Source organism: Rousettus aegyptiacus, unplaced genomic scaffold, assembly GCF_014176215.1.
Source record: "Rousettus aegyptiacus isolate mRouAeg1 unplaced genomic scaffold, mRouAeg1.p scaffold_m13_p_5, whole genome shotgun sequence".
Lineage (NCBI taxonomy): Eukaryota > Metazoa > Chordata > Mammalia > Chiroptera > Pteropodidae > Rousettus > Rousettus aegyptiacus.
The window spans coordinates 67,197,062-67,209,067 of record NW_023416308.1 but is presented as its reverse complement, the minus strand read 5'-3'; the positions used below and the strand labels follow the sequence as shown (position 1 = coordinate 67,209,067).

The 12,006-nt window shown below is 33.1% G+C and overlaps 1 protein-coding gene and 1 pseudogene across 7 annotated transcripts in view; one reads left to right on the top strand and one right to left on the bottom strand.

Annotated features, from left to right (window-relative positions):
* DLG2 (discs large MAGUK scaffold protein 2) overlaps positions 1-12,006 on the bottom strand; it is a 1,668,408-nt gene that overhangs the window by 1,595,061 nt on the left and 61,341 nt on the right. The gene's annotated exons all lie outside the window — the stretch shown is intronic.
* Positions 6,268-6,386, top strand: LOC118603628 (annotated as a pseudogene).

Sequence of the window (12,006 nt, the reverse complement as noted above, 5' to 3'; positions counted from 1 at the left end):
ATAAGATGGTGATGAAAAAAAACTTAAGACATACAAAAAAGTAAAGATATCTCATGTTTATATATTGGGAGAATTAATCTTGTTATAATTTCTATAACACACAAAGCCATCTATAGATTTAATGCAATCCCTATCAAAATTCTAATAGCATTTTTCAAAGAAATGGAAAAACAATTCTACAATTTGTGTGGAACAACAAAAGACTAAATAACCAAAGCAATCTTAAGAAAAAAACAAAGATGGAGTCATAATACTTGCTGATTTCAAACTCCATTACAAATCTATAGTAATTAAATAGTATAGTACTATCATAAAAGCAGACATATAGACCAATAGAACATAACTGAGAGCTCAGGTCAACCCCATGCATACACGGTCAACTAATATTTGACAAAGGAGCCAAGAAAATTCAATAGGGAAAGGAGTCTTTTCATTAAATGGAAAAACTGGATTCTCACATGCAAAAGAATAAAATTATTTTTCATTATCTTACATCACTCACAAAACAACTCAAAATGTACTAAGGAGGGACTTGAATGGAAGACTTGAAACCTAAGACTCCTATAAAAAAACACAGGGAAAAAGCTCCCTGACATTGGTATTGGCAATAATTTTTGGATATGATACCAAAAGTACAAGCAACAAAAGCAAAAACCAATAAGTGGGATTGCATCAAACTAAAAGGCTTCTGAACAGCAAAAGAAACACTCAATAAACAAAAAGGCAATATTTGCATACCACATATCAAATAAGGGGTTATAGCCAAAATGTAGAAGAAACTCATACAACTCAATAGCAACAACAACAACAAAAAATCTGATTTAAAAATAGACAAATAACCTGAATAGACATTTTTCCAAAGAAGATATATAAATGGTCATTGAATACACGGAAATGTGTTCAACAATACCAATCATCAGAGAAATGTAAATCAAAACCACAATGAGATGTCACTTCACACCATTAGAATAACTATTATTAAAAAGACAAGAGATATACGATGCTGGTGGGTATTTGGAGAAAAGGGAACCCTTGTGCACTATTGGTGGGAACATACATTGGTACAACCTCTGTGGAAAACAGCACGGAGGTGCCTCAAAAATTTACAAACATAACTACCATATAATCCAGCAATCCTACTTCTGAGTATTTATGCAAAGGAAATGAAGTCACTGTCTCACAGAGATATCTGTACCTTCATGATCACTGCAGCATAATTCACAATAGCCAAGACATGAAAACAACCTATAAATCTACTAATGGATAAATGGATTAAAAAAATATGGTGTGTATAAATATACAATGGAATAGTATTTAGCCATAAAAGAAATCCTGCCATTTGTGACAACACGGATGGACTTTGGGGGTATTATGGTGAGTAAAATAAATCAGAGAAAAAAACCGATCTCACTTATATGTGGAATCTAAAAAAGCTAAACTCATTATCAGAGTTCATTTTAGGCTGCCAGGGGCTGAGGGATGAGGAAAATGAGTTGTCGATCAAAGGATACTAATTTTCCATTATAAGAGAAATGAGTTCTAGGGAGCTAATGGTGACTAGTTAACAATACTCTATTGTGTACTTGAAAGCTGCTAAGAATATAGCTTAAATGTTATTACTGTTACAACAGCAAAAAATGGTAATTATGTGAGGTGAAGAATGTGTTTTCACAATATAAGATAGACACTATAGTTCAGTAATTCCGTATCTATGTGTTTCATCTAGAGAACTGGGGAATATGTCTCAAAACATATACAGGAATAATCTAGTCACAATAAAAAAATAAAAATAAAAACATCCTAAATGCTCAACAATAAGAGAATGGACAAGTAAATTTTGGAATGCATTTTCTAATGAAATACTTGGAAAGCAATGAATAGAAGCTACATGTATCTTTAAGGATGAATCTCAGATATAACATTGAACTAAAAGGCAAGTTACAGAAAAATGAAATATAAAATTTAACTATATCTTAAAATATGCAAAATAAAACAGAACATAATGCACACTTAAGTACTTTTAAACCAACAAACAAAAAATGCCCCTGCCCACCACTGTGCTCCACCTCTTCTCCAATTGGGTGTGTGATTGGCCCTGACCAGTCATGGTTTAACATGATCTGGGGTATAGGAATTGATCCAAGACATAGGTAGGTGACCCAAAGAAAACCACTGAGAGCTTTCCTATGGCACCTGACCCACAGTCACTGGAAGAAAGAGGCTCACACTTTCTGGTTGATTACAAGTCATGATGATACAATCCCAGGACAGATGGCAGACATGTCAACTAGTTTCTTGCTTGGAGGAAGCCTGTTTACAGTGGAAGACAAGGCCAATCCCTCAGAAGGGAAGTGGAGGCAAGAGCAGCAAACCCAGGTTCTCCTGAGGACATACATAGTTTGAGCCCCTGAATTCAGTCAATTCTGAAGATAGCTCCACTATAGATGTTCCAGTTATGTAAGACAATAAAACCATATCTATCTTTAACAACAATAAAAAAATGCCAAATGTTAACTGTTTTGCCATTAAACATTCAACAATATAAATTCTTTATTAGGACCAGAGGAGTATGTCCTAATTTACCAAAAGCCCACACATTAATTAGAAAACAAGTAGACTGTTTGCAAATGGTAGTGACAGTAAAAAAAAAAAAAAAAAAAAAAGTAGATATTAAAGTTTCTTTTTCCATTGTACAAAAGAATAAAAACAAATGTCATGCTTACAGTGTTTATTTTTTTACACTATAGTTTACATAGGGTTTAAAATGTAATGCACACATGGAAAAAATGCCACGTGTACATTTAAGTAAAATTTCTTTGAAACAGGCAAAACAGAATGGTATCATACAAAGAGACTTTAAACTTACTCAAATTTCCATTGAAATCCTGACTGCCTCACTGGCTACATGGCCTTAGCAAGTTATTTAGCCTATCTCGACCTCACTTTCTTCATCTGTAAAAATCCTATAAATTTCAATTTCTTCATTTATAAAATTCCTACTCAATCATATTCTGAAAAAAGTTTGTGCTTGTGCTTGATATATGGCACATAGTACATACTGGATAAATGGTACCTTATCAGTAGAGTGGTATCTGATCAATAGAGTAGAAATTAAGATGAAAACTGCTGATTAAGCTGTTGATTAGGTTGCCTAACTACATTTTATATTTATAAGTACTGAAATGAACCATACAAATAGATGAAGATGCTAGACATACTGTGGTGTTATCAACACACTGTAATGCAGACTTTCATGTTCAAATCAGATAGCCATGACTAAAGTAACCCCTACTCATTTGTATTTTCATTTTCTTCTAATATTGATATTTCATTTATATTTTTAAATTTTGTTTTGATTTGCATTGTCTCAAATTCCTTTTAGAAAAGTACAGAAAATAAATATATACAAATACAATTAAGTTTGCTTTTTTCTATTTCATGGGAAAGCATTTAAACGTATTTTTACCAAGTTTGGAGAATATGTTTGGGATTCTGTGGCTTAAAATACAGATTATGTGGCACACTAAAAGTCACTGAGTGGCCCTGAAGAGGTACTTCACAAGTGTAAATAGTCATCTTCTTTTAGCTGCTTTACCTAAGGTACCATAAGTAGTTCAAACAACTGTCGATAGAAAAAATGTGCCATATTGTCAAGGTGTAGAAAGTGAAAACAAAGGGTTCCAAATATGTGCCAAAATTTACAGTCTCAAGGTCAGATATTCCAAACTGAAGATGTTGATTTTTGATGGAGTGGCTTCTCAAGGAGGCAACTCTGAATATCAAACCCCAAGGTCAACAAAAACAAGGATAAATTTAATTAACCGTGGGTAATGATTTCTTTAGTCACACTGACAGTTCAACTATAAATAAAGACATTGATCAATAATCAGAAATAGCTAGTAAACAGGAGGTTTACGAAGAGGCTACTAATGAGTTTGTAGAAATTATATTGGTGGCAGTATATAAGGTGCATTGTATTGAATTAAGACTAGCAGATAAGAAGTGGCTTTGAAAACATTTTCAAGTATAACTAGAAACTGAATAATTCACAACTACACTTCACTCCAGCCACACTACCTTTGCTCATTTCCATCTTAGAACATTTGAAATTGCTGCGCCCTCTACTTGGAATTTCCTTCTCCAAGATCTTCTCAGGCCTTACTTCTCATTTCACTCAGTTTCTGCTTAAATGTGACCTCTGAGAGGCCTTCGACCTCATCCAAAACAACACTATTATTCTCTTTTATTTCATCCTGTTTTATTTTCCTTTAGAAGATTTATAGATTTTTTTGGTAAATTATCCATATTCCAAAATGAGAGGAAATATAAACACTTAGAAAAAAGTAGTTTTTTTCTTGAAATAATACTGTTCTATAAAAAAACTCATTATTTAGTTATGTCGTAAATTTACAACCTAAAATCTAGGTTGATGTGAGTAATTGGAAAAACCGAAAAAAAATTTTATTTCATTCACTCCATTGCTTTAAGTAAAAAAGCATACACAAACAAGAAAAAAATAAAAGTGGCATCTGAATTTTGAAGCTTTTTTTAAACTTACAAATGAGACAGTGTCCTGAATTAGGTTGTTGACATACTTTTTCTATATTATATAAGCTTATAAAATATTCTTGAAAAATGTCTTCAATGTGTTTTATCTTTAGAGAGTCCAAAGATTAATGAACCTCATAAAAATGATAAATTATTTCAGAAGCACATTTGCAAAATAAACCATTAAAGAATTTGGGCATTAGAACAAGTTAAAGCTAAATGTGAAAGATAAAATTATGATGCTCTCAAAGAAATACAGGAAAAATATATTTTTATATATATATATATATATAAAACGTCAGGTTGTAGAAATTTCTTCTAAACAAAACACAAAAAGTACCTATCATAGACCAAAAAAAAGGGGGGGTTATTTAAGGATTTAATAATCAATTCCCACAAATCAAAAAGATACAGCCCAATACAAAAATGGTCAAAAGGCTTGAATAAGCACTTTATACACACACATGCACTCACACATACAAACACAACATATAAAAAGCCAATAAACATACTAATCAATTCTTAACCTCATTAGCAATCAAAGCAATGAAAATTAAAACCACAGTGAGCAAATACCCAGCCACAAGATTGGGGAATACTAATAAGTTTGGGCAAAGATATGGAACATTGTGAGATCACTGCTGTTGAAAGTCAAAATTGGAATACTTTGGAACCAGTTTAGCAATATCTAGTTAAGTAAAGAACTACATTCTCTATAATTCAGTAATTTATTTCTTAGAAATATACCCTAGAAAAACCCCTGTGCACCAGGATACACATATAAAAACATTCATAGCTATGAGCTGAATAATGGAGACATTATGGCATAGTTATATAATTGAATGAACAAACTAATAATACTAATCTCTATAATATAGATGAATCTCATAAACATAATCTTGTATGAAAGAATAGGGACTCAAAAGAATCCATGAACTGTTCATATAACATTCACAAACAAGCTACCTATATTTGAGGAATGCATACGGAAGTGACAAAGCTTTAAAGAAAAGGAGGAAAGTGATAATCATAAAACTCAGGATAATGGATACTTTTAAGATGAGAAAAGAGTTAGGAATTGGGAAGAGGCAAAAGTGAGGCTCTGGGGGTAGCGTTAGGGTTTCATTTCTTAATCTGTATGATAGTCTGCTTTATAAGTATTAATTATTGTACAATTATGTTTTATACTTTGTTTTTAAACTTTTCATAAAGTTAAATTTTAAAAGGCTGAAAAAAAATTATGGTTTTATTTGGCACTTCTTTCTTTCATTTCCTCCTTCCCCATTTTGATCCATCAGAAAATCCTAATGCCTCTACCATCACAATATATCCAGCATCTAGTCACTTCTCACCTTTTTGGTCTAAGTCATATTATCTTTCCTATTCCATTGCAGTAACCTTCTTTCTAGTCTCCCTACTTCTACTCCCCTATAGCTGTTCTATCCAGGACTATGAATTATGCAGGGTGAGCCTTTTAAAACATAAGTCAGATCTTGTCTCTCCTCTGCTTAAATACTCTACTGCAGGCACACCTACACACTTACTGTTTCTTCAATATACCATGCATACTCCTGTCTCAGGGCCTTTGCACTTGCTATTCTCTCTGCCTGATCTACTCTAGAACCAGATATTTGCTGAGATTCCTTCAGCTCTCTGCTCAAATGTCAGTTTTTCATAAATGTAACACCCTATCTCCCTATTCCACTTTACATGTTTATGGTCTATGGTCATGCCACCCTGAACAAGCCCAATCTCATCTGATCTCAGAAGCTAAGCAGAGTCGGGCCTGGTTAGTACTTGGACGGAAGACCACCTAGGAAGACCAGGTGCTGTAGGTGTAAAAAGTAAAAAATAAGGGATTGTAAACTGACAAGATCCTTACAATCTGTGAGGTCAACCAAGGGTTGCCTCGCCTAAAGAAAAGAAAAAGAAAATATATATGTTTATGATGTATCAGTTGATATATTTAATATTTTATTTTATATCTCCCCTCGTTAGGTTATAAATTCCATGAGAATAAGAATTTAATCTATTTTGTGAACCAATCTATTCTCTAGCTTCTAAAATAATAACAAATAGTATTCACTCAATATTTATTGAACTAAAAAATGAAAACAAATGTACCAATGCTTTAATAGTAGTTATATCTGGGTAGAGAGTGAATATCTTTGTGTTCTCTGTATTTTTCAAATGTTCTACTTTAAATTTGTATTGACTTTAATATCAGAAAAGTAAGTTATTCAGCCAAAGATATATGAAAAGATGCTGAATTTCACTGACTATTAGATACATGCAAATCAAAACAACAATAAAATAACACCTTATACCTGTTGGAATGGCTATTATCAACATGACAAGTAATAACGTGTTGAAGAGGCTAAAAAAAAGGAACCCTTATACACTTCTGGTAGTAATGTAAGTTGGTACAGCCACTATGGAAAATAGTATGGAATTTCCTCAAAAATTTTAAAATAGAATTACCATATGACCTAGCAATCCCTCCTCTGGGTATTCACCTCAAAAATTTGAAAACATTTATTTATAAAGATACATGTACCCAAAGTATCCTTTGATAGATGATTGTATAAAGTAGATATGGTAGATATATACAATGGAATATTACTCAGCCAAAAGAAAAGATGGAATATTGCCATTTGTGATAACATGAATGGATCTTCTGTATATCATCCTAAGCAAAATAACTCAGAAGGACAAAGTCAAGAACCGTATGATTTCACTCATGTGTGAGATATAAACAGAAAGCAACAAACAAACAAACAAAACAAACAAAAATTCATGGACCTAGACAACAGCTTAGTAATTATCAGAGGGAAATGGGGGAGGAGTAAAAAAAAAGTAAAGAGTCAAATATATGGTGCTGAAAGGAGATTTGATTTTGCACGGTGAACATACAATGCGATATATAGATGATGTATCAAAGAACTGTATACTTGAAAACTAAATAATTTTATTAGCCAATGTCACAGTAAATTTATTTTTAAAAAAAGAAAAATAACAATTCTAAGACAGAAAAATAATACCCAATTTAGTACCTAAAAAATAGATAATAACATTAACTTATTAACTAGATAAAACAAGGTTAAAAATAACTTACTCCTATAGGTACATTTACTATGTTGATGTTAAAACACATAAAAGGCATTATAGTTTATTTATTGTCTAAGATTTGCACTTTCCCACTATTCTCATTGTTTTCTCCTAAAACACCAGAAGGGGTAAAAGTGGGTTTTTATTGTGAAATGCTGTCCAGGAACTATTTACTCCATTTGACTAATTTTGAAGCTCACAGTTACACACACACACACACACACACACACACACACACACACACACCCCCCAAAAATTCACAATGATTTTCAATGTTTACAGAGATAGATTACTTTTACTCATAGTTCAAGGAATCAATGACAAGCTGTACCTGAGTTCCAGAAAAAAAATGAGTCTGACAGAAACCAAAAACGACAGCATTTCTTCAAGAAAATCTATGTGGAAATTAAACTAACACATGTAAAATGAACCAAAAGGTTAAAATATGACACTCTAAAGACTGGAAATAGCTCACAAAAGCTATTTCTTATTCAGATATAAATTTCTAAAATCTAAAGGCATTCTCACAGTTTGGAAGTATTATTTTTAAAATTAACTGCCTCACAGCACAAAGCACTTTGACCAACCTGAATACATGCAGAAGAGAGCAAGCAACCAGGATGGTGAAAGGCTCTGGTTTGTCATAAGAAAGACAACTTAAGGACAGTTAATGTTCAACCTTTTCTTTAAAGACAAACATTCTAGCCACCTCGAGATTTCTGAAGAATTATTGTATAGAAGTGAAATTTTCCTGTGTATACAAAAGGCAGACCTAAGATTATTTAATTCATTTCCTTCAACAAATATTTATTTCACATATCTGCCATGTGTTAAGCTCTGTGCTAAATGCTAATAACATACTGTGAACAAAAACACTGGGGTAATGGATTAAAGATATTCATCTATCAATAACTGATTGATTTAAATCATAATTGTGATGAAAGCTACAAAGAGGTACAGAGCACCATGAGTGCATGTAACAGGGGGATTTGATCTAAATCAAGGAGGTCATGAGGAATTAACTGAAGAAACAATTGTGCTGAAATCTAAAAGCAAACAGTTAATTTGGTGAAAGGAGACTGGGAAAAGAGCTTTCAAGGCTGATGGACAGTATATGCAAAGACCCTATGAAATAATAAAACAAGAAAGAAAAAAACAAAAGGTCAGTGTGGCTGGAACTGATTGGTTAAGGAAAGAATCATGCAATATGAAGCTGAAGATGTAGGCAGGGACCAGACCATGAAGAACTGGTAGGCCATGATTAGGAATTTGTCTTTATCCTAAGAACAATAAGAAGCCCATAGGTTGGAATTATTTAACGTCAAGAATTCGATGACACCCATCTAAGGAAGAAAATTATAAGAATTTAACCATTGAAGCCATATGACAATAAAATGGCCTGCCTCAGAGACTGAGCAACTCATTTCAGCAAGTAGTCAAGTAGAACCTGAATGATCATCTTTTGAGAACACTGTATAAGAGATTGTGCAAATTTTGAAAAGTTATCTCTAAGGTTTCATCCTTAAGATTCAATGATTGAATTATTTAAACTCTAAGCAGGAGTTTCAGAAACATTCTAAAACTTGAAGTTTCAAAGTGGAGTATTTATTGTTCACACCAACATGAAGAATTAAAATATCCAACTGACATTTCTTGGGAAGGATCATAATGTTACACAATGGGAGATCCATTTTCAGTTTGGACTGTAGTCATGGAATGTCTCTGTCCACTGCCAAAGCACAGAGTATAAAGAAAGAAAAAAGAGTACTCATGTGAAAGATGGTTGTTGGGATAAGCAAAAGGGATCAGAGAAACAGAGATAACAAAGTGCTGTATCTTGGAGCAGAAAAAGATTATTTTCTTGTCCATACTGGTAAAAGATTCTCATTTCTTCCCTAGCAAAGTAAAGAAAAGCTAGAACACACTGAGTAAGTATTTTAGTTGAAGCGAATGTGTATACTGAAGTTGACTGGAGAATAAAATGCATAGAGTTCTTATTCTAGAACACAGGTTGAGATATTAAAAACTCATATTTTATTATCTTTATCAAGTACCAAATTAAATGCTTATAGATACTGTATCTATAAATAATATAGCATGGCCTATTATCTATAGATAGCATAAATTTATCTATACATAACTTTTCTTATGTTAAATAGTGCCTACTTAACTACCATTATGAAAATGGACAAAATCATCACTTAACAAAGCAGTACCTTAACCAGGCTCATTTCTGCTGAATGTGACTCATGTTATACTAGTACCAACTTCTTAATATCATAGTCTTAGAGGAGGCATATGATAATTGGTGTACAAGGAATTTTATGTGACATTTACTTGCTAGCGGGTTCTCCAATTCGCATATTGCCATCGCCCAGCCCTCAGCTTCTTCTCATTTCAGTGTCTAATTCTTTTTTATAATACATCATACAGTATCATACATATCCCAACAAAACTTGAATTCATTCCTTTTTGAACCGTCTTTTCCATTTGGCCAGAATCATTTTGAATTCAAAACCAGCGCTTAAAAATGACAACCTGATGCCATCTATAAGCTTGATGTTCCTGGTTTCTGTTCCATCATATAAGCTACAGAGGAAAATTACAAAGAATCAGGACTAGGACCAGCTTCTTGATGTCAGAAGGCCATTTATAAGATTAAATCACTTAAAAACATGTATTAATGCAATGTCAGTGCCAAGAATATAATAAATATGGGTCATGGATATTTGCTCTGCACATGCAGAGAAGTCACAGAAACCTGGCAGGAAATAAACACCAGCTCAATTATAGGTTTTGCTCAGGAATAAGCTCACGTTTTTTGTCTATTCATCTGGATAGGGAATTACTTTTGTTCTATAAACACCCACACATTATAACCACAGTGAACCTCTTGGTTTATAGATTTAACACATCTATAGAAAATAGATATTCAAATTCAGATGACTTCTTCCCCTTAAATGCAACTAACATTTTATGTCATCATTACTAAAGGCAATAACATTGACATAGGTCAATGGTCCTGAAAGTTTACAGAAAATAATTTTAAAAGCATGAAGTCTAAAAATTGCTTCAGGTAAAATGAAATTACTGTTTTGTTTTATAACTAACTACAGTATAATATGACCCAAAAACCCACATTCATTAAGAAATAATAATGACTCCTTTACACAGCTCTTTCCTCTTTCCCTATCTTATCTTTATTTCCTTCCTCCTTTTGTCCATCCCTGAAGGGAAAATCCCATAAGGAAAAACAGTGGCCTAAGGTGGAGAGCTGAACTTGAGGCAACTTTACTACAGATATCTATAGATAGCATAAACATGTCTATAGATAACTTTCCTTAAGTTAAATAGTGCCTACTTAACTACCATTATCTGTTCCTATGATCCCCTCTGCTTATTTCAACAGCCATCTTTCACTTGAGTACTCTTTTCCCTCTCATTATATTCTGTGTTTTGGCAGTGGACAGAGACAATCCATGACTGCAGTCCAAACTGAAAATGGATCTCCCATTGTGTAACATTATGTTCCTTCCTGAGAAATGTCAGTTGGATATTTTAATTCTTCATATTGGTGTGAACAATAAATACTCCACTTTGAAACTTCAAGTTTTAGTGTTACTAGGCAGAGCAGGAATTAATATTGGGTAAAAATCCATCCATTCACACCCAGGCCTACCCTTTTATAAAGCTCAAAAATATACATTCCTTTTCCTTTCCATTTCCCTCAAATCCTCACATGTCCTCACATCAAACACCTCCCATTGACTGAGCAATTGCCATATGGAATCCTCAATCTGTCTACTTCTCTGCACAATTACCACCTTAAGAAAGCTCACCGTTATCTCACTTGTGCTATTCACTAACTTCATACCTGGTTACCATGATTCTTTTTACTTTTATCCCACTGTAATTCATTCTATGCATTCCAGCCAAATAACTTGTTAAAAACATACACTGATGATGTCGCTCCTTGCTTAAAACCTATCGAATAGCTTCTTAATGTATTTAGAATAAAATCCAAACCACCTAACATCGTAAACAGAATACTGCATGATCCTTGCATACCTTTCCAACCACATTCTACGCCACTGTCCTCTTTTATCATTTCACTCTGATCTGGTCTTTTGTCACTTTCTAGAATATTCACTCTAAGTTTTCAACTACATGATGTGTAATTACTGTCTCTTCTGCCTGAAGCATATTTACCCCCACTTCATCTAGTTGCCACCTAATTTTTATTATGTTTTCCTTTTAATGGACCCAAAAGGGATTCATTATAATTTGTGGTCCATGTCATGCTCTCATTGTTGGTCAATACAAAGCAATCTTTACTCATTTGATTTTGAG